General features: G+C 37.9%; 2 long non-coding RNA genes across 2 annotated transcripts in view; both read left to right on the top strand.

Annotated features, from left to right (window-relative positions):
- Positions 1-13,407, top strand: part of LOC128851341 (uncharacterized) — a 39,437-nt gene extending 26,030 nt beyond the window's left edge. The window contains exon 3 of the long non-coding RNA XR_008448693.1: positions 11,476-13,407. This is a non-coding gene — a long non-coding RNA (uncharacterized LOC128851341). The remainder of the gene's footprint in view (positions 1-11,475) is intronic.
- A 6,836-nt stretch (positions 13,408-20,243) lies between these two features.
- Positions 20,244-23,788, top strand: LOC128851113 (uncharacterized). The gene is made up of 3 exons (XR_008448367.1): positions 20,244-20,282; positions 22,086-22,139; positions 23,660-23,788. It is a non-coding gene; the product is annotated as an uncharacterized LOC128851113 (long non-coding RNA).
- Positions 23,789-24,088: the final 300 nt, after the last annotated feature.

The raw sequence follows: 24,088 nt of genomic DNA, 5'->3' as shown, positions 1-24,088 counted from the left end.
TAGGAAGGACAAGCAGGAGAAATGAGGAGGCGGTGTCGCCCTACATTCAATGACCAGCTGGAGCGCATGGAGTTCCACTTGGGAATGGAGAGGTTGAGAGCCTGTGGATCAGGATTAAAGGGAAGGTGGTGAATGGTGATATTATAGTGGGGGTCTGCTACAGTCCACCGGACAAGGAAGAGTGAACAGATGAGACCGTCTATAGACAGATAATTATAGCTTCACATTTGCAAGCCCTAGTCATCATGGGGGACTTCAGCCACTCCAATATCTTTTAGAGGGACAACACAGCAGGGCATAAGCAATCCAGCAGCTTCTTGGAGTGTATCAATGATAACTTCCTTCTCCACGTTACAGAAGAACTGATGAGGAAAGGTGCTATTCTGGACCTTGTTCTCGCCAACACGAAAGAGCAGGTGGAGAATCTGAAACTTGGTGGAAGCTTTGGCTGCAGTGACTGTGAAATGATGGAGTTCAAGATCCTTAGGGCAGCAAGGAGGGTGCACAGTGAACTCACTACCCTGAACTTCAGGAGAGCAGACTTTGGCCTCTTCAGGTAGGGTCCTCCACTAAGCCCTGAAGAGGAGAAGGACTCAAGAAAGCAGGTTAATATTTAAGGATCACCTCCTCCATTGTTCATGGAACAATGCACCCCAACAAAAAGGAAGTCAAGCAAAAAATGCCAAGAGGCGTACATGGATGAAAAAGAAATTCCTGGAAAAATTAAACACAAAAAGTTTTCTAAGGCACTGTCCAAGATATGTGAAAAGTCATGGCAGTCTGGTGAAGTTCCCACTGACTGGAAAAGGGGAATTTAAAAAAAAAAAAAAATTAAAAAAGGAAAAGAGGAAGACCTGGGAAAGTACAGGCTGATCATTCTCACCACTGTGCCTAGTAAGATCATGGAACGGTTCCTCTTGGAAACTCTGCTTAGGCACATGGAAAATAAGAAGATAATTGGTGACAGCCAACATGGCTTTACTAAGGGCTAATCATGCCTGATAAATTTGGTGGCCTTCTTTGATGGGGCTACAGTGTTGGTGGTTAAGGGAAAAGTTACCTACACCATCTACCTGGACTTGTGCAAAGCATTTGACACTGTCCCACACAACATTCTTGTTTCTAAATTGGTGAGACTGGGATTTGACAGATGGCCCACTTAGTGGATATAGAATTGACTGGAGGACACACTCAAAGAGTTGTGGTCAATGGCTCAATATCCAAGCAGAGGCTGGTGACAAGTGGCATTCCTCAGGGGTTGATGTTGGGACTGGTCATGTTTAACATCTTTGTCAGAGACATGGACAGGGGGATTGAGTTGAACCTTCAGCAAGTTTGTTGATGACACCAAGCTGTGTGGCACGGTCAACATGCTGGAGGGAAGGGAGGCCACTCAGAGGGACCTTGACAGGCTTGACAGGTGGGCCTGTGTAAACCTTGTGAAGTTCAACAAGGCCAAGTGCAAGGTCCAGCACTTGGGTTGTGGAAATCCCAAGCACAAATACACACTGGGCAGACAATGGATTGAGAGTAACCATGAAGATGAAGACTTGGGGTGCTGGTGGATAAGAAGCTCAACATTAGCCGGCAAAGTGTTCTTGCAGCCCAGAAAACCACCTGTATCCTGAACTGCATGAAAACAAGTGTGACCAGCAGACTGAGGGAAGTGTTTCTCCTCCTCTACTCTGCTCTCAGGAAACTTTACCTGGAGTACTGTCTTCAATTCAGGAGTCCTCAGCACAGGGAGGGCATGGATCTGTTAGAGCAAGTTCAGAGGAGGGCCATGAGGATGATCAGAAAGCTGGAGCACCTCCCATATGAGGACGGCCTGAGAGAGTTATGCTTGTTCAGCCTTAGAGAAGAGAGCTCCAGGGAGACTTTCTAGCAGACTTCTAGTATTTGAAGGGTGCCTACAGGAAAGATGAGGAGGGATTATTTTCAGGGAGAGTATTGATAGCATGAGGAGAAAGAGTTTTAAACTGATGGAAAGGAAATTTAGATTAGATATTAGGATGAAAATTTTACTGTGAGAGTGGTGAGGTATAGGAACAGGTCGCCCAGAGAAAGTGTTCTAGTCCAGGCTGGATGAGCCTTTGAGCAATGTGATCTAGTGGAAGATGTCCCTTCCCATGACAAGGGTTTGGATGTATATGATCTTTAAGATCCCTCCCAGTCCAAATCTTTCTATTATTCTATGATATTTATACAGTATATGTCACTGCAGCATTCAAGCTTTTCTATAGAAATTGCTCAGAATTTTTGTTGGAGGAAACACAGAGATTGTTACAGTAGGTGATGTTGTTATTAGTCAGTTACGGTTTCCTTGACCACCTAAACAGAGATTTTAATGGGATTTTTATTTTGGTTTTATTCTCTTCTGTATGTGAAGTAGGAAAATTTTCTTTTAACAATAACTTTATAACAACACTTTATAACAATTCATAAAGTGAATACTTTATTTCAGTTATGGATGGTTTCAGTTAACCTTATTTCTGAGTACCGTATTACAGGATAATAACTGAAAATCTGCATGAGTGAAATTTCCTTGCATGGAAGCAAGGCTGAAATCTGCCTTTCTGTTGTGGCTTAGAACACAGACTTCATTTATACCATTAGTTAACCTTCAAGTGGGTTTGATGTTTTGTAAAATTTACACTGTGCATTCATTCCTCCATAAATTATTGTCTACAGTTTTGGAATTTTTATTTTTCTCCTTTTGCTATGTTATAGAAAATTCTTGCTGATATTCCTGTATTGGTATAGGACAGCTTGTGACAGTATATGCATGGAAGAGAAATTAAATGTTATTCATCTATTAATCAAAAATCTTGTTGTGCATGAACTCAGGAAATGGCTGAGCTGTCAGTCAGAGGTTTATTTTGCATTGTTCTGGAGTCAGTGGCATAAATGATAATGAAAAAATCCAGTAGGTTTAACTGACAAAAGCATATCTAGTGAGATGCAGAATTATCGACCTAACTGAGCCTGCAAATAGACATCAGAGAGTGCAATAGCTAGAATAGAAGTTAGGCATGGAGATTAAATCCTGTAAAATTTTTTTTTGAATCTCAGAAATTGTGTGATAAGACTAAATCCAGCGGCTGCTGATCGGTGTGAGTAAGTACCTCTGAGTTTCCGATTTTCTGTGGCAAGGACTCCCAGACCTGCATTTCACCATTAGGCATATAAACTCCATAGTTCAGTCCCATGTTTGCCAGACCTACTACTCCATCATATCCAATATTGCAGAAACTCAGGCTGTCAGTCCTATTATACTCCATAATACTTAATTTTCCTCCTTGAAACATTGGAAAATACATACTTGGATGCTTCTGGCACTTGATTGCATGCACATTTTCCACCTTCCATTTTTCTGTTTGTATAACCTGTCAATTTTTTCTCACCTTCTCTGTAAAATGTACTCACTGTTGATAGCTTTTGGTCTCTTGAGCACAAACACAGGTTTTCTTTTTTGGCTGATAGATGCTGCCCTCTAGCATGACTTGATTTGCTGATCTGGGCTTTGAACTGGTTCTTTCCTTCATGTCTTTTTTACTTGTTGCAATGCTTGTCCCAGTTGCAGAAGAATTGTACTTTTAGATATGATGTCTTCTCGGTGTTGCGTGCTGAGACTGAAAACCAACATCTCTACTAATTGTAATTTCTCTTTTTCTCCTACTGACTCGTCCTGATGATAAAATAAAATGTTTCTTGGAGATAGGCCAATAGTGAAGATGACAGTCCCACAAGCCTCTTCATTATACTCCTTCAACACATTTCCAGATAGAGTGACTGCAATGCAGTATAGTAGATCCTTTATACAAGGTCAGACTAGTATTCAGCAGGATGCAAATAGAAATTGTAACTCAGAACAGACATATCTCACGCTGTCACATATGCTGTTTGCTGACAAATTAATAACTCTTGAAGGATCTAAATGCAGATGCTTTTCAAGAGTGTTCACTATTTTTGTGGCAACTATAACATCCCTGGCCCTATCTACCTTATATGTTTCTTTATCAGGTGAATCACTGAGCTGAAAACAATTATTGACTGTTTATATTCCACTGAGTATTACTGTTGGGTGATATTAGTTTGCAACGCAGTCTGCAAGCTATCCATATATCAGTAGTTTGAAAGGTATTCCATGAGCCTCTGCATCCTTGTGATGTGGGCAAATGCTGTGTTTTCTTTCTATCTGTCCTACAAAGGTGAGGCTACCATGTCAAAGCACATAGCAGAAAAGCAACACTAAAGCTTTTCTTTCTGCCATTGGTTGCTACTATTGTCATTTTAGGAAGTCATGCAGGTGTTTCTTTCTGCTTTCTCTGCTTGTGTTCTGTGGGTCACAGTACCACAATACTCCCCATAGTGGAGCATATATGGTTTTCAGAAGATAGTATGTGAAGCTCTGGCATCTATCAGACGCTGACCTAGATGTATTCTTGCAGTGTACTGGCACGTGTGTTGTGTGCATATGTGAAGAAAAGCTTCTTCAAGCATGTTAGAATGAAGGCTTCCAAGTGGAAAAGATAAAGATCTCCAAATGTTGCCTGTCCCTCACTTTGTTTGCGGCAAAGCTCTGCCTTCACTGGCTAAGAGAAGGATCTGAGCCAGAGAAGAAAGCAACAAAATGTGGATGAGAAGTCTTGTTTCAAAATGTCTGCCAAGCAGAGCAAGAATAAGCACTTGCTCTGCAGCATCCACACACGAGTCTCCAGCTGCGTATCTCAGGGAGGAAGGTTTTGCAGTAAAATCCTGCAGCAGTGTTTAGATAACATAGGCTTGTGAAACTCAGGATGATCCTAGAAAACATGCTTAAGGTTCCAGTCCTGCTGTGAAAAAGATCAAAGGGCAGTGGAAAACTACTCTACTTTCCCCCGGTAAGGTCAGACATAATGATGGGCTACACAGACACTTTTTCTAGGAAGGGCTGATCTCCATGGTGCCTGCATTCTCTCTTGCCTTTCCTCTGCTTGGGTGCTGTTTCAGAGTTGCCCTGGACTGTGAGCAAGGACTGAACTCCACAGTGGCCTGTGTTTCCATTTACGTCTGCTCTGTCCAGGATCTGCTGTTTCAGAGTTGCCCTGGACAGTGAGGTAATGGAAATAAATTAGTTGTTTTCATTTTATCTATGGCTTTGTGGTTGCTTTTTGACCTGAATTCAACCCCAAATTTGCATGCTGAAAACAAAAGGCAAGAAAGAGGATTAACTGTTTTCAGCCTCATTTGATTCTACTGAACATTCTTAGTTATGAAAAATATTAATTCATTTTTCTCCCTACAGTTCTTATATTACATTTTTTATGATTTTGAAGCTAAGAGTGAGAATATGTAGAACCTCATCATTCTCACACTGGGGTATTTAAATGTTTATTTTTATCTGTTTAAATGTCTATGTTTTACATGAAATAGTGCTAATAAACTGTGGTAACTAAATGTCAGACTAAAATAATAATAAATAGTAACTCTGGAATCCCAAATGCAAGTATACTGAAGATCATTTGCTAGTCACACATTTGTAAGTTTGAATTTCCATAATAGCTTTTCTGTTTTGTTTTGATTTTAATAAAACGAGTACAATGCCCTCAAGTGAGAGGGCATGCAAGTGAGAGTTGACAAAAGAGCCTCAGCTGCACTGTGTTTTGTATATGTGAATACAGTTAAGTAGTCAGTACTTCAAAATATTTGTGTGCATGTTCCTAATCTACTTTAGGAAAAATATAGCATCTCCGTGAATGATGGTTTTTACTACTGCATTGAAGCAATCCCTCTTCAATTGCATCTAAATATTTGACTACACCTTTATATTGAATTTAAATTTGGAAGATAAACAACCATTGATGCTTCTCCGCTTAAGTACTATAGGCCTTGATGATTTCCTACATGCTATTTAAAGCACATTGAAAACATATATAGGGTTTAGATAAAACTTATTTTTATCTTTTAGATGATCGGAATTTGTACTAACTGCTAAAGGAAGAGAGCAGAAATTGAAAGATCATAAATTTACCTTGCTATTCGAAGTAGAATATACTTTATGCAGATTTTAGATAGGAGTATCTGTGAAGGTGTGCGCGTTCAGTTCACAAGGGTTTATGCGTGGAAAGGAGTGTGCTTTATTCTATGACCAAAGTGTCTTGGAAGTCTGATCTACCGTTATAATGCATTACCTAGAATTTAAGCATGCACAACATGGTGCTGTCATTAGAAAAGCTGACTAAAGGACTCTATGGCCTGTATTGTGAGATGACAGATAATCACTTCTTTCAAAATAAAGTGAATAAGGATTGTTTTTGACAGTATGTTGTAAAATTGCTCTACTCCACATTGTAATGAAATCCCAAGAATAACAGGGTATAAGCTGCAAGTCAATGCTTCGAGAGCTGTTTCCTATGATATTCCAGGAAGAAGTAATAGCTATCAAACTGCTCATGTGCCATTATATTGTGTGCAGGTGTCAAGGTTTTGGTAGTGCTGGGGGCCTGCAGAGGAAGTGCACGATGTTTCCCTTTGTTGAAGTTCAAGAGATTCTTGTTTACCTATTTCTGCAACCTGCTGATGTCCCTTGAATGACTGCAAAACTATTTGGTGTGTTGGCAACTTCTTCCAATGTTGTGTCATCTGCAAATGTGCTGAAGGTACACTCTCCCCCGTCATCCAGGTCACTAATGTAGAGGTGAAACATCATTAATCCTATTATGATAGGGTTTAAAACTAGTAACTGGCCTCCAGCTGGACTTTTTACCATGGAACGCCAACTTCTGGGCCTGGCACGCCAGCCAGTTTTCAACCCAGTTCACCATTCACCTGTCCAGTTTGTACTTCACCGGTTTTTCAGTGAGAATTTTATGGGTGTTGAATGTCTTGCTGAAGTCAGGAGGAATAATATACACTGCTCTCCCCTAATCCACCAAGCCATTCATTACAGACTAGAATACAATGGGATTGATTAAGCATTCTCTTCCCTTTTGTTACTAATCAGTTGTGTCTGCTTGTATAGCTTTCTTCTGTTTCTTTCTCCATGCATCTTTATTTGGTAAAGGTAGAAAGGGCCCTGTAACTGTTCATTATATTAGTATTGTTTTCTTGAGGATTTTAGCCAAAACTGTAAGTTTCGTTTTGAAATGAAAATGTTGAACATGTATAGGTTAATGTAATTTTGCTTTCTTAAAGCTAATGGAAACCAATGAAACAATGTAAACACAAACACAATTACAGAGTCTTAGATACCATCTAATAGAAGTACGGACTAACAGATTTAATAGAATTAAGTGAAATAATGGCAGCTTTAGTACTCTCCTGATAAAAGAAGGGGTGAAGATGAAGATGCTCTGAAGTTAAATTTTGTACCTACTTTGGTCCAACGTGGAGGTTGCGAGACACCCACTTTATTTATTCATTTTTTTTAAATCATGGCTTCTTGAAAGTAAAGTGAAGTCACTAAAGTTGGAATTGGGTTAAGTAACAAAATAAAGAGATAATATTGGTCTCTTTGGACCAGGACTCTTACCTAATTTTTTTCTTTGCCTGTCTTAACAAGGAAGTTGTTCAGAAAGACATGAAAAAATACAGGGTGAGTGAGGAATGGAGTCAGGACCCTAAATTTCAGGAAAGCAGACTTCCAGCTCTTCAAGGAGTTACTCAGTAGGTACCTCTGGGACATGGTCCTCAGGGGCAAGGGAGCAGGACAGAGCTGACAAATATTTAAGAATGCTTTCCATGATGCACAAGAGCACTCAGTCCCCATATGTAGGAAATCAAGCAGGAAAGGGAAGAGACCAGCATGGCTGAATCGAGACCTGCTGGTCAAACTCAAAAACAAGTGGGAACTGCAAAGACAGTACAAGCAGAGACAGGGAACCTGGGAAGCGTATAGAGATGCTGCTTGATTGTGTAGGGATGGGGTCAGGAAGGCTAAGGCGCGGCTGGTGCTGAACTTGGCAAGGGAAGTGAAGACCAACAAGAAGGGTTTCTACAGGTACCTCAATCAGAAGAGGAAGGTTAAAGAGAACGTACCTCTAATGATGTTAGAAAATGTTGACCTTGTATCCACAGACAAGAAGGCTGAGGTACTTAACAAAATTTTTGCCTTAGTCTTCACTGACAACTGCTCTTCTCACCCCTCCTGGGTCATGGGACAACAAGATGGTGACCAGGAGGATAAACCTTCTCCTACTGTAGGGGAAGATCAGGTTTGTGATCACCTGAGGAACCTGAACATATATAGGCCTATGGAACATGATGAGACACATCCCAAAGTCCTGAAGGATTTGGCTGATGTGGTTGACAAGCCACTCTCCATGATATTTGAAAAATTATGGCAGTCAGGAGAAGTCCCTGGTGACTGGAAGAAAGGTAACATTGTGTCCATTTTTTAAAAAAGGTATGAAATACGACCCTGGGAACTACTGGCCTGTCAGCCTTACCTCTGTGCCTGGGATCATGGAACAGGTCCTCCTAGGAGCTACGCTAAAAAACATGGAGGACAGAGAGGTGATTAATAGTAGCCAACATAGCTTCACTAAGGGCAAGTCCTGTCTGACCAACCTAGTGGCTTTCTGTGATGGGGTGACCACATCAGTGGACACAGGAAAACCGAGGGATGTGATCTGTCTGGACTTCTGTAAAGCCTTTGACACAGTCCCCCACAATATCCTTCTCTCTATATTGGAGAGATATGGATTTGATGAGTGGACAGTATGGTGGATAAGAAACTGGTTGAAAGGTCGTATTCAGAGAGTAGTAGTCAATGGCTCGAAATCCAGATGGAGATCCATGGCAAGTGGTGTCCCTCAGGGGTCCATACTGGCACCAGTGCTGTTTAATATCTTTATCAATGATATTGACAACAAGACTGAGTGCATCCTCAGCAAGTTTGCAGATGACACCAAGCTGAGTGGTGCAGTTGCCACACTGGAAGGACAGGATGTCATCCAGAGGGACCTGGACAGACTGGAGAAGTGGGCCCCTGAGAACCTCATGAGGTTCAAAAAGACCAAATCCTATATCTGTGTTGGGGCAATCCTCGATTTCAATACAGGATGGGGACTTCATGTGAGTCGTCAATGTGCACTCGCAACCAAGAAGGCCAACTGTAAGCTGGGCTGCATCAAAAGAATCGTGGCCAGCAGGTCGAGGGAAGTGATTCTGCCCCTCTATTCCTCTCTCGTGAGACCTCATCTGGAATACTGTGTCCAGTTCTGGAATCCTCAACGTAAGAAGGATATGGAGCTGTTGGAACGGGTCCAGAGGAGGGCTACAAAGATGATCAGAAGGCTGGAGCACCTTCTATACCAGGACAGGCTGAGAGAGTTGGGCTTGTTCAGCCTGGAGAAGAAAAGGACCTTGCAGTACCTGAAGAAGCCTACAAGAAAGCTCAAGAGGGTCTGTTTACAAAGGCTTGTAGTGATAGGACTTGGGGTGATGGGTATAAACTGGAGGGGGGCAGACTTAGATTGGACATTAGGAAGAATTTCTTCACCATGAGAGTGGTGAGGCACTGGCACAGGTTGCCCAGGGAAGTGGTGGCTGCCTCGTTCCTGGAGGTGTTCAAGGCCAGGTTGGATGGGCCTTGGGCACCCTGATCCATTGGGATGTATCCCTGTGCATGGCAGGGGGATTGGAACTTGATGATCTTTAAGGTCCCTCCCAACCCGAACTATTCTATGATTCTATGAAAAAATACTATGATAATCCACTTAGTGAGTCATTCATGAATTTACTTAACAATGAATAAAAAAATAAATGAGAAAGAAATGTTTCATATTCTGTAATTATAGGGACGTTACATCATAGGTGAAATATTTCATACAATAATTGGCTTTTCTGCTTCAAAATGGTTTTCTACTACCAACACAATAGAGAGGAAGTGAACACATGTCAATCTTTCTCCTTCATTGTGTGACGAAAATAACATGCACAGATAGAGAGTGGAGTCACACTTAGTGTCAACATTACACTAGACTTGCTGAGTTGTATCTGATAGAGCTATAGAAATGAGAGTAATGACTAGTTCCTTCTTTTTATATGATGTACAACAACACCTAATTTTTTTTGGAGATTTTTCTGATTATGTACACATATTAAAATTGTGTAGTGTTTGCTTCATAATACTGATGCGTAATTTGAGATAATTAAGTGTAAGGTACATGAATATATTGCCCTGTTAACACTGACTAGAGACTGGATAAAAAATTTAGAATGATAAAAAATCAAATCCTCTTCTCCAGCAGTGAAATGACTGAGCTACTGATAGCTACCTAAGTGCCCTTTTGCAACTAGTCTTAAGGTGTAACAGATTTTTTCTCAGTAGGAATTATAGCTACCAAAATTATTTTCTAAAGTATGAATTATCATTTTATGCAATGTATGTAGAACTTAGTGAATATACACTGAAAGAATTATTTCAGACTTAATTTTGTCTATTTCTTTTGTCATCTTCCCAAAAGGTGACTGGTCTCATATTACTTGCTACTACCTCAGATGTTTTTAGCCATTGTTATCAGCAGAATAACTAGATTTTCCTCAGATAATCATAAATATATTGTGAGGATCTTTAAAGAAGCCATGTCAGCTTTGCTTCTGTAGTATTTTTTTTCATACAGAACACTGAAATAAGCATGTGGCATGTATGAAATTAAGAAACTTGTGATAAATTACAATAATCTATGAACAATTAAACTTTACTGTTTTCTTTCCTCATTCAAGTGAGTGCTATAAATTAATAGTGTACCACAGGTGACTTTGAAGCTTCCAAAATAATATTTGACTATAGACTCCTCAGATTTACCATAAAATGGGCACTGAACTGACCACAACAGAGATAACAACCACAATAGAGATAACTGACAACCACAATAGAGATAACTGACCACAATAGAGATAACAAGTTGAGTTGAAACTGAAAGTAACAGAATTGAAAGAAGAGGTTAGTGAAATTGTCAATGATCATTCTGGGAATAATTTTATTTAATACTTGCTTTACTCTCTTGGCAGGAAAAGAGGGTATATTAAGAAGTTAGAATTTCATACAGAAGGAAGTAAATCTTAGGAAGTATTGCAATAATATGAAGGATGGAACTTAAAAGTGTAAAAGTGTAAAGTTTGAGCTCTTAAGGTGCATATTACCAAGCAGAAGCTTATCACTTTGTAATAAGACATATGAATTAAACTATAGATGGAATAATAAATCCTAGGGTAGTGTTTGATTACTTTGTGAAGGTGATTCTTTGATGTGCACATCCAGAAGCACTAGTGACTCTTTGGGATAGACCTGCTTAGAGTGTAAGCTGGTTTTCTTAAAGTAAGGGATCATTTGATTAACTTGATGATAGTCTTTCTACTATGTTCTAACACTTTAAAATGGTCACCTTTGGAAAACTGGGCTTCTTTGTCTGGGTAACTATGCTTGATATAGTTTTATTTATTCATTCATTCATTTATTTATTTGTTTCTTTCTTTGTTTGTTTTTAGATGGCTTTGGAGTCACCAACTAATCTCTGAGGTGAACTGAGAGATCAATTGATGCTGTGAAATTGAAAACCACATAAAAGAAAGCTTCTTGTTCTTTTATGGAGACAACAAAGCAAAAAATGAATAATAACTGCCCTGTCCAGTAGGTTCTTTAAAAAAATGTCAACTACTTCAATACTTCTGGTGGATATTAACTAATGTTTTAAAAGCTCTAGCATTTGGAGACAGTTATGTGAAACCGAGGATCTTATTTCAGTGCTCCACATTCTTTACTGTTGTTAGTATGTGTATATAAATTTACGCAAAATCCTCAAAAATTAACATCTAATCTTGAATACACCCTGTTTCATTGAGTATAGAAGATATTTACTTCATATAATGTTTTTGCTTTTTGTGATAAGTTTACAATGTGCCCATATTTTTCCATATGATTCACAGAACTGGGCACAATACTCCAGCTAGGAGCTTACAAACAGTAGGAAGTATGGACAGTTATGTAAAAGGCATTCATAATCTTCATCTGTAACTTTCTTTCGATGAAAGAAATGTATAACCTTCTACATAAGTGTTAAAACTCCTTTTTTTTTTTTTTTATGGGAAAACTATCTTTAAGAGTGTCCTTAATGAAAATATTAACAGAACAGGTATTTGTAGTAAAAAATAAAAAAAAACAAAACAAAACATCGTTAAAAACACTGTTCCTGTTCTGTGTGTCTAAAACATCTTATTTTTTGTCTTTTAATTTGTAGAAAAAAATGGCTTCTTACAATGAAGAAAAGCGGAAATGAGTATAAGGAACCTACATGTAGAGTAAAAAGAATTCTACTAAGTGACTAATACAAATAACTTTTCCTGGTCCATCTGACCTCAATAGTATCTAAAAATAGTTAGACATATGAATTTTGGTAGCTCGAGTAGTAACATTTTCTTGTGATGGCTTAATATCAGAACAGAGGATTAAACAATCTAGATTCTTATGTCATTCATCCTTATCATGAATCTGTAAGTTTAAGTAATCCTAAATGGATATTTATAAAGTGATTTTTCCAGATGAATGCACAAGTCTTTTGTATGGTAATGAAATATGACAAGAGCTAGTCTGAACAGAGCACATTTCTGAGATAAAAACTATAAACCTCTGCAGGTAGTCCTTGCAGTCACTCTGAAAAAAGCATGCCTGTTATTAAACAACAATTCTTCTCAATTACCAGTAGAGCGAATTTGTGCTGTAGTGTACTTGAGAGGTATTACTGTAGGAAATTGTTCAAATATAATCAAAAGGAAGGTGATAAAAAATGTACTTATGTGTCATGGTCACATGTAAGAGGTGGAAGAGCAGGGTAGAACAGTGTGGTGGAAGAGGTGGTAATTGACATGATGGCATCTAGGAAGTAATGGTCTTATCTCTTCCACAAAACTCAGGGTAAGCACCATTTTCCAAACTCTGTTACAACGGAATATACTTCTTCTGTTAGAAGGTATACAGGAAACTGAAGGAAAATTATATATTTTTGCTCGTTAAAGTTTTTACCACCAATCTCTTCAGTTTTTGGAGACAGTCATGAGATAGGAGAGAAGAGATTGAAATGAGGAAGTGGGATCTTGTCTCAATCATCTGGAGAAAACGATATCCAAAAGCATATGGTCAGTTTGAGAATCTGATCCAGACTATCTATTTATGTCCTTTTCTGTTTGAAAATTTGAAATGAAAGTACTTATTTGAACAGTGTCTTTTTATTACCTGATTGTTAGAAAATTTAGTAGACTAATGCTGATAGGTCATGTAAGTGGTGGCAATTATATCAAATGTGTGTGTGCTAGCATCAGTAAAGCAATTGATTGCATTATTACCGTCTAAATTTGTAAATATTTTACCATCATAGTTGAATTTTTAATGGTAACTTCTGTTATCTTTCCTATTTCCCAGTGTAATTTGGAGCCTCTGCTAAAGGTAACACATAAATCTAAATGAATAAACAATTGTCAGACTAACAATTGATGTAGTATTTTGTGCTTGAGTCAACTTTACTTTAATCTGATGACAGAATTTAAACAGTTATGTGTGTTTCAGCTATTCAGAATGACGTGGCATACAGCTCTTTGCTTGAGACTGCTTCTTTCTACCTACAAATAGTGAAACATTCCTGTTTGGCCTTCACTTTTTTTCAGTTGTGTTTTCATTTCCTTGTCTTTTAAAACCACACAAATATTTGAAAGACTTTTTCTAACTCTGGACTATTTTCTGCCTTGAACATTTTCATCACATCTTTTACTTTATTTGTCACTCTTCATTCTTCTGCTCCTTTTACACTGCTTTTTATCTTTGTATTTTCCTTTCTTTTTTTTTTTTTTTCCCTTCTGGCAACCTGTCCACAGGAACATTTTGTAATGAGTCTTGAAATGCCAAAGTTTTGCTTAGTGAAAGCATATATTTACAAAAATGAATGAATTTATGGATTTCTTTTTAAAGAAACTATCATATTTTGACACATAAATCTCTCCTCGTAAATCATTAAAAAAAAAGAAAATTAAACATTCTGTGGTGACTTAGTTTGATACATCCTAGAAGATCAAATGGACAAATGCTTCTGAAATACAATGTCTTCCTGTTTCCCTTAGCTAATAGTATCCAGTCTGTAATGCTTTCTGTTAGTGTTGGGAATTGCTCTGGTCACCATTCCTGTGGTTTCTTTCCTCTGCCAACCAAGGAAGAGGTCTGAAATACTTAAAATGATTTAAGCAAAAAATTGTCAGAACAAAGCTTCTGCCATTAGGCCCTTTGTTATCTTAATGTTATCCTTCTGCAACATGGCATGCTGTTCTGCTTCTGTTTCTGTTTCTGTTGTGGTGTGTATTCCAACCTGGGTGACCTGGGTGACCCTGCCACATAGTCAGTTAAACCTATTTTTCTTATACCTGAAGACTAAGGGATCTTAACTCTCTGCTGAAGATTTGATGCACGCTTCTCCTTTTCATCATCTGCTTACAGTACATTGCATCTCTGCTGCTATTCTGTAGTAAGAAAAATATAGATTTAATTTCAACAGTTTTGTTTCACCTTAGTAAAAGAAGGTATTGGTTTTACACAAATGTAGCTCTCCTGCACTGCTGTCTTTTGTTCTATTCTTTCTCATCTTGCTTTTTGTTTCTGTTCTGATAGCTGTCACCCTTATTTGAAAGTTGTCATCCCCAGGTTTTATTTACGTCTACAAACAGCAAAACGCTAACTCCTTTGTGAGCTACCAGAGAGCTATACCAATGGACTGTAGAGAAGTATGTGCATGATCAGAGTAATAGCTAAGTTGTTTGGAAAAGGACTCAATATCTGCGGTTATCAGGGAGATCACCTTGTCCTATGATGTAATTCTGACCATAGTCACTGTGGAGCAGTGCTAAAAATGAAGATGTTCCAGGCCCTGTGCTGTGAAATCAGAGCAAAATCTCTGGAACAGTCCATGGAGCAGTATAAGCTAGCAACTTCTGCCTTCAAATTCAGGAAGCTTAGTAAAGCTGTACTTGAACATCTGCTTTCTAATTGTTGCTCATTAACTTCACTGTTATAGGAGAAATGGTAGCCTTTTAGGGCAGACCACCTGGCTGAAGACAAAAATAGCTTTTCATGCAGGAGAATATGAGTGTAACCGTATGACATAACTTGATCTGGGGATTGCAGATACGTTGTTTGTCTGGAAAAAAACTTTTCTTCCATACAGCCATATGTGTGAAACTGGGTTTTAAAAGAAAGTTTTAAGGTGGAAAAAGTAGTATTGAGCTTATAATTAATTGTAGTAGTAAATGATTTCTGACTGTAAGCTGAGGGATGGAGTTAGCATGAGTAAGTGCCTATGCGAGCAAATGTTCTTCCTTCTTATAACTGAGCTATGAGTCATTAGAATTATGGTGTGCTATAAAACTTAATTAGCATTAAAGCATTCTCTCAGGTGCTATACATTTTAACAATCCTATATTAATAGCCACATCCCAAAAGTCCATTACAGATTTCATGGTTTAATTATCTCTGCTTACAGTTTAGAACCTGTCTGGATTGTCCACTCTTTGGCTACGAGTGGAAAATTCATCTTGATTTTAGTAAGTTTCTGCATGAAGAAGTTTCACATCCTGTTAATATCTGTCTAAATTTTGTCTGTCTGGGCAAACAGATAGTCAGGAATAGTCAGCATGGATTTATGAAGGCTAAATCATGCTTGACTTAATTGCTTCCTACAATGCAATGAGGAAGGGGAAGCAGAAAGAGTGGTGCATGCAATATTCGTTAATTTTAGTTAGAATTTTTGCACCATCTGCCACAATATTTTCACTTGGAAGCTCATGAAATATAGACTGGAAATACAGATAATTAAGAGGACTGAACATTGGCTGGATGTCCATGCTTAAAATGTAGCAATCAATGGATGAACATCTATTTGGTTGCTGATAAGAAGTAGAGTCAATACTGAGGACCAAGTTACTGAATATCTTCATCACTGACCTGAATCATGAGACATACTGAACCTTTATCAGATCCATGGGTGACAACAAATAGGGGATATGACTAACATACCAAACTTCAATCCAGAAAGACCCATGGAAACTCGAAGGTTGTGCCAACAAAAGCCAATGAGTTTCAGCACAGCCGAAATGCAAGGGACTGTAGAATAATGCATGCATTACAGGCTCTGAACTGACTGTCTGAGAAACAGTGCTGTTCAAAAAGACTTTAACATCCTAGCAGATGCCAGGCTGATTATGAATCGGCAATGTATTCTCATCTTAAAGAAGGCAAACCACACACTGGAGTTCCTGGGGGTGATCATGGCAAATGGATTTGAAGGAAGGTACTCTTTTCTATTTGGCACTGGTGAAGACACATGAGGGTTCCTGTGTCCAGATTTGGCTGCCTGCTTCAAGAATAATGTTGAGTAGCTGGAGAGGGCCCATTAGAGGGCTACTACAATGATTTGGGTTACGTATGTCCCATGAGGAGTGGTTGAGGAAAGTGGGCTTGTTTGGTCTAGTGAAGAGGAGCCTAGAAGGGTGGCCTACAGATGCTTGAAGGTGTCACAAAGGTGATGGATACTCTTCAGTGGCAGATGATAAGCAAGAGAATAAAGCCTCAACTTTCACCTTGGAATGTTCATTTTGGACATTAAGAGAAAACATTTACACTAGTAGAGTGTGGCGTATTGAGGCACGGACTCCAAGTCAGGATAGAAGACCTTATTAAGCAAAAGCAATCCCTTTTATACCCCTGCTTCACTGAGGCAGTGATTTTCCACTTGCCCAAATAGCTCGGTTATGCTTTCTTGTTTCCCATCCTTGAATAGTCTGTTTTTAGAACAATTATCTACAGCTCTTAGCAACAATCTGGGGCCCACGGTCTCCTCCCCTCTGTGTCCCACAGTTTCTTGCCTACTAAGGCAATAATATCTTTATTGTTTTCAGTTAACAAATCTCCACCTGGCCCCACAGTAAAGTAGTGCTGCAGTTGAACAGGTAGTTGTATCTTGATCTTTGAGTTTTTTGAGACTGCTATATAAAGCCACATCTGACCTGCCTTGTTAATACTCCAATTTTGAGCAGGAGGCTGGATTGGAGACTGTAGAGGTGCTTTCCAAATAATATTTTTATGACTATGTGAGTTTTACTTCCACTGCTACTACTTTATTTTAAGACAAAAAAAGGTTTTACATTTCAAGAAAAGACAGTTCTGCCTACTGTATTGCTAGGCAATGCTGTCTGTTTGTTAGTGTGCTGCTGATTCATCAAATAAGAGAGAGTTTCCTTTTTGCTGACAGCTGAGGCATGGAAACTTTGGTCAAGAGACTTGTGATCTCTTGAATTAGTAATATTTTAAAGACTTTTTCCAAACTGAGATTAATATTAAAGCAAATACATGGAACAAAAAGCTCTGTAGCTGAAATCAGCTAATTCTCTCCTTTCTTAACTTTTTTTCCCCTCTTTCCACCTCTGTCTCTTTCAGCTCACATTAAATCTAAATTTCTTACTAAAGCCACAAGTTTGGCAGAAGTTGCTCAATATATCATGAAAAAAAAAGTAAAAAAAGTAAACTTTTAAAATATTTTATATATTAATTTTTAACTGAAGGCTTAATACAGAGAATGAAATATGGAAGACTGAGATAAAATACTGAATCACTTCATATGGATACACATGCTTTTACATCACATGCCGATTCAAAAAAACCTCAAACATGCCGCAGACAAATTTCAACCCATGAGGGAGAAAGATGAAGGACAGCGACGTGGCAGAAAATGTTACATCCTAGGACAATGTGAAAATTCTTCCATTGATCTCTGCTGCTGATCAGGGTGCATGTTTTGCCTGACTTCCTAACGGTAGGATATACTCTACTGAGAGAAGACTACAGTTGTATTCCAACAATTTCTTAAGACGTTTCTTCAGAGAAGAATGAGGCCTCTGCTTGAAATACACAGCTGCTAAATTTTATTGCCACTATGCTGCCTATTTTTTCTGTATGGAACTTTTTCAGTAACATTGATTCTGGTCATTCACAAATCTTAAAAGAATGGAGTGACACCTTTTGAACTTGTCATTCACTTATTTGCTCTAATGTGCAGAGCATGTGCAAGTAGGTGGTATTTGTTACTAGATAGCTTGGAAAGCCTATATACTGGAAGACCAACTATTATTTCAACTTTACTATCTATGTCAGTCAATATTTTGAATGAGAGTGAGCCACAGCATTGACCATTTCAGACTTCCATCAATATAATATTCAAATGCATTGCAAGCAGTCAATGTAATATTAGGCTACAGTTTAATGACAATCAGTCCTAAAAGAGTTTAAGAAGATTTTGAAAGCTATTTCTGAAGTGTAACCACCACCTTTTTGTGGTGTGGCGACGTACTGAAGAATGTGGGAAAGGGTTTTCTTCATATGGAAATTGTATGAGGTTCAGATGCTACTACTCTTTTATGCTTGTTGTCTCACATTGGTTACTAATCACATTCCATTATGCAACACTGTTATAAAATCTTTTATGATTTCCCAATGTGTATTGCTGCTGCTGTAAATGTAACACTTCAAGCCCTAATAGCTTCCACAGTTCAGATAATGAAGCTTATGACATCACTTTCAGTTTCAGAAAATATCCTTTTGCATTTACACTTCACAAAGAGAAGCAGTTAATGCCCACCTTAACCTCAGTTTGGAATAGATATGAACAGATTGCAGATAAAATACATCAAGACGTGATGGCAAAGTATTTCCAGTTAATAACACATGAGGGATCTTGAGACACATCCTAAGGCCCTAATGTCCATAGGGAATAACATGTTCCCCTGAGGAATTGCCTGTTGAACAGTATATATTGCTGGTGAGTAGATCTTGAGGTATGACTGGATAATGAAGCATAATGAAGATATAGATATAGCTTGTGGTAATGTAGATCTGTGTCTTAAATTGTTTTACCCTTCACTAGTAATACCCAGAGGAACTGGATTATCATAATTTCCTGTTTATTTTTTGAGATTTAATTATGATGTCTCCTACTTAGTCAATGCTTTTCTTTCTCTATTTCCTGCATAGGACAATATCCCTTTTTCTCCATGTTCTTCCCTTATTTGCTATCACACTAAACCCTGGGCAGTTCGTTTGTTGAAATATACTCCTAGTCACAGCCTATGTCTGATTCAGGGAATCCAACTCTGTCTTAACAATAACTCAAAAATACCTTGTGGAAATTGCTAGGTGTAAGTGCCTCTGTAATGAATGTCCTCGTTGCCGAGATAGAGAACGTGTATAGATGCACCATAGATAGGAAAACTAAGGAGTTGTTTTGGTGCTTGGCTGTACTTACACTGATAAAGTCTTCAATTGCTACTCTGATGAAAATAATAGAAAGTACACAAGGAAACCTGGAAAGCTGGATGCCAGTTGACAGGCTGTATCCCATCCTTGTGTTGTAAACCTTACAAGAGGTCGCAAAAAAAACCCATAATTATGATAGTCATCTTCATAACATTCCTTCTACTTGATACCTTACCAAATCTAAAGATAACTTTTGAGCTGATTGTTCAACATGCTTAGTTGTTCTGCATTTTATATTTCAAAATTAATAGTTAACTGCTTGTCTTTGGAAATATTCAAGGTCAGGTTGGATCGGGCCTTCTAACAACCTGATCTAGTTGAAGCTCATTGCAGTGGCATTGGACTAGATGACCTTTAAATGTGCCTTCTAGCCCAAAGCATTCTATGGTTCTATGATACTCCTGTGTTCTATTTGGCTTCAGCTATGACTTTTTCAGGAAAGGTGTTTATGTGCCATGAAGCAACAAAAGCAAGCAATTTTTCCTTCACGTGCTTTCATTGCCATTGAGGTAGGCAGCTCAGAAAGCTAAATGACTAGCAACACTCGTGTGAGTTAAGAAGTTTTTTGTAACGTTTATTAAATATGGTTTGAGAACTGCCCCAGTGCTCTGTAATAAGGTCATCAGTGTTGTAAATGCTTACAGTTATTGGAGCCACCCCTATTTTTGTGACAGCTCAGTCTGATTACGGATTAATTGTTGTTTCTAGTGGATTAAGAATACACATTTGTCAGCTCAAATGTCCTGCCTGAGCCACACACTTTGGCTCCAAGACTCCATTTACTTGTTGTCAGGTATTTGGAGCCTAAGACTTTTTCGTCCTTCCGTTTGCTCTGCCATCTCCAAGATAGACTCTGAGGTACCTGAATTTTTAATTCTTCCATTTTAATTCCTTAAGGTGTTATCAACATTACTGAATAAGCAGAAGACTCTCATCTCAGAAATCCTCTTTGCCGGTAAGCTTTAGAATGAACAAGATCAATAACATTATGGTAAATGGTAGTGCTGGCAGGGCATGAGTGTTCTGTTCAGAGTCCATTCTGCCTCCTTCTTACAAGTTCTTATTGCATGTAAAATTAACCATGCCTGTGCCAAGATAGATATCTCTGTTGTACAGATATACAAGATTTATATCAAGTTGATTTCTTCTTTTCTGCATGCCATGTATGCCACCAGGGAAACTGTAGCTTCTTTTCTCATGTCTGCAGAGTAATAAACAAAAAGCCCTGTCCCATGGAGGGTTGGTTGGTGTTCTGCTGAATAATTTTGAGCTGTTTTCAGCAACCATTCCATCAAAGGGATGTCAAATAGCTCTTCTCAACAGAGCAATTACCCAGATGTAATGCAGTAGATTCTCTCTAGGCGTCTTCAGGCTTGTTTCCAGTCTAACAATTTGGCATTGACACATCCTATTCTATCATTTAGTGGAATACTGCCACTGAACTATCTATCAAACTAATGAAACAAATAAACTGTAAGTTTCCTGTGCATATAATGCACTTAATAGGAGATTTGTAGAAGCATGGAACATAATAAATCAGAAATCAGTAAATATTATTGTAAAATATAGAAATCTTGCTGAATGTGTAATGTATTTCCTGATGTTGTAATGCAAAAATGCTGCCAGGACAAGTAAAATGTCAGTAAAAATTACTGTTGTTCATACAGATGTCAATCCATGTCTTTAATAGCTGGGATTGAGAAAAACTTTGGTTCATGGTGTAGAAGAGAGTCTATGAATAAGACAAATAAATGAATAAATATTTGGACAGCATTTCTGTATATAAGATTTATGTATTTGTCTACTCATTCCTCGATTCAGTTTAATATTCAGGTTTCAGGTCTACTTACTATATAAGCAAAAGTAAAAAATCAAATTTGTATGAAAAATTCATTGAAGTTTTATTGCTGGTAACATTATTGGCAAATACTTGTAGAAGGGACATCTGAGAGATGGTCTAGCTCATTTGTCCTGAGATGAAGTACTTGAAGTGTCAGAATCTACAATATCAGTCATCTTTTTCCTAAATAAGAGCATTTTCTTCTTGAAGGGAAGTGTTATAATATAGATCATCTCTTAGGTCTTTCAGCAGTAACTATACGTATGTGTAATATATCTATCTATAACAACTTATTCTGAAGATGCACTTTGATTTCTGGAAAAAAAATTGTACTATGTAATCATTGAGTTAATTCTGAATGAAACAATTTCTAATAAGTAAAACAATTCAGTGAACAAGAAAAAAATTACAAACATTAATGTCTCTAATGCAAAAACTATTTTACCCAGCTTATATAGAGCTTTGGATATCTATGCAAATACAGCTCCTCGCTTACTTAGAAAATTATTTGTGTTTTATTTCTGAAACTTTTTAAAACTTCTTTGTATCTAGTCTAGAAGATAGAATTAAAAAAATACATTTTTATATCAAAATCAGTAAATGGGCAGGTTTTGTGTTTCACAAAGGAAAAAGCCTTTTTTTTACAATGTTTAAATTTTAGATCATTAGCACTATCAGTTAACTTTGTCTTAAATAAATCCCAAAGAATTCTGAAGACAACAAGATACCTTGAATTGGTCCATTAAATTCCTGCTTTTAGTTTATCAATACCTTTGTGTGGGTTATTTCAAATTTTTGTTTATTGCTGCAGCATGTGCATGCAGGAATTCACAATTTTCATACAAAAGTAGCAAAATATAGCTGTATTACATCTTGTGATTTTCTGTTACATATTTTCTTTTTTTTTTTTCCTTCTAGTTTTATTACCTATCCTTTTTGTGGAGGATGCATCTATTGGGCTGCTTTGAAAAGGTACCTTAGTGGGATTTGAAGTTCCAGGTGTTATTTTATGGCTTTCTTCTGCTGGTGTATGTGGTATTCATGTCCCTTTAGAAATCATCTCTGCAACTAATGAAGCTTTTGTACAAGTGGAAGTTTATTAAAATGAAAAGAAAAAAAAGTTAACATAGTCTTGGCTTTCTAATACAGTGCCTGTCTTTTTTTCAGGATTGTTTGCAGACAGACTGAATCTTAGTCCCCTTCCTGCCTCATCAGGTGGCACTTAGAGCTTGCAGTTTTATGAAATGTCTCTTCCCTTTGTGTCGATGTAAAACATACCATTTCATCATAGTTGGATTTTGCATTTTTTTGATAGGGATGCACTGAAAGCAGTATGCTGAGTGACTAACCACAAAATAAATCAGTCTATCATCTAATTCCCTTCCCTAAGGATGGAATTCTATCAGCTCCCTAGGATCACTTAAACAGTGATACATACTGTGTAGTTGTCATTTGCACAATCTGAAGCAAAATTAACCATAAAGCAAAAATTTCATCTGTACTAATCCTTGTGTATTTGTACAGTGCAGTTCTTGATTAATAGGCATGACAGCAACAATTTGGCCACATAGCTAAAACTAGTAAAAATGGAGCATTTTTAAAATTTACCATCTGTGTTCTCAAAAGATGACACTCAAGGCTTTATAGTACAGAAGTGTGTAGTTTCTGTGGAAAAAGCTATAAACTATATTCATAATCCAAAATGTATAATCAAAACTGATTTGATTCTATAAGACTTGGGAAATGCTGATGAACACAGCAGGTGAAAAATCCTTTGAATTTCAAATGAAGTATTGAGGGCTGAATGCAATGTCAAAGAATGGTTTTCTTTGTGTGATGTGGTGAGGTTTACTGACTCAGAAATACTTTGAGTGGTTATAGATCTTCACTGAATCGTTACCAATGCATTGTTTTATCTAGAAGTGCCTAGTGTTGTATAAAGAAGGAGCTAGAAATTACTAGAAATGCTCCATGTCTTTTTCTGAAGCTGCAAAGCAAAAATCCATCCAGAGAAAGGAAGCTTCAAAAATGAAAGCCTTGAGAAACTGATCCACGTAGAGTTCAAAGAAAGTTAATGGTAGACACAGGAGACAACCCCACAGACACTAGAGATGATTCTTGGAGTGTTCAGTATGATGTTGTAGGCTTGCTTTTACGTACTCATCAGCTTTGATATAATTTTCCAAAATCAGTCTGGTCTTTTCTTGAGGACTGGGCATGCTGCTAGGTCAGAGAACATATAACTTGAGAATAGAAAGATGAAGGAGTAATTGCCTACTCAGTCACTCTAAAATTTTTGGAAACGGTCTGTGGAAGGAACTGAGTAGGTTCTCGTATATTAGAATAAAAGCGTATGTGAGCTGCACTGGAGGGAATGTTATAGGAACTGAACAAACAAGTCTGTATAAGGTATTCAAACCTCTGCTAGTGCTATGTGGCCATCTTACCTGAGATGACACTGTCTGCTATTTCTTCTCTCCCTTTTTCCTCAGTCTGTACCCTCAAAACATCCTGCAGTTATCTGTGCGCTGCTGATCTCAAGCAAGATACTATCTCCTCCTTTTGCAGAGGTTCCAATCCGATCCAATCCAATCCAGTCCAGAGCAGAGCAGCTGGAACAAAGCTAACAGGCAGCTTTCCTCCCACAGCCAAGCTACAGCCTTTTCACAAGAGGTAATATTACAGTACCCTAAGCAAGCAAAATTTTATATAATTCACAATATCATTATAATGTTAGCAAAAAAGTCTTTATTAAAGTAAGCAGAGGTACAAGAAATGTGTATGTGAAGAAATGTGACTGACTGAACTCTACGGGTAGAATATGACTGCCTGAAAAAAAAAACCCTACAATGAGAGGATGATGACCCCGTGCTCATGAAGCTCAGGGGATAATACAGAGTATGACTGACCACAGCTGCTGC

Source organism: Cuculus canorus, chromosome 2, assembly GCF_017976375.1.
Source record: "Cuculus canorus isolate bCucCan1 chromosome 2, bCucCan1.pri, whole genome shotgun sequence".
Lineage (NCBI taxonomy): Eukaryota > Metazoa > Chordata > Aves > Cuculiformes > Cuculidae > Cuculus > Cuculus canorus.
Note: the sequence above shows the minus strand (reverse complement) of the source record. Positions and strands in the feature narration are given on the sequence as shown.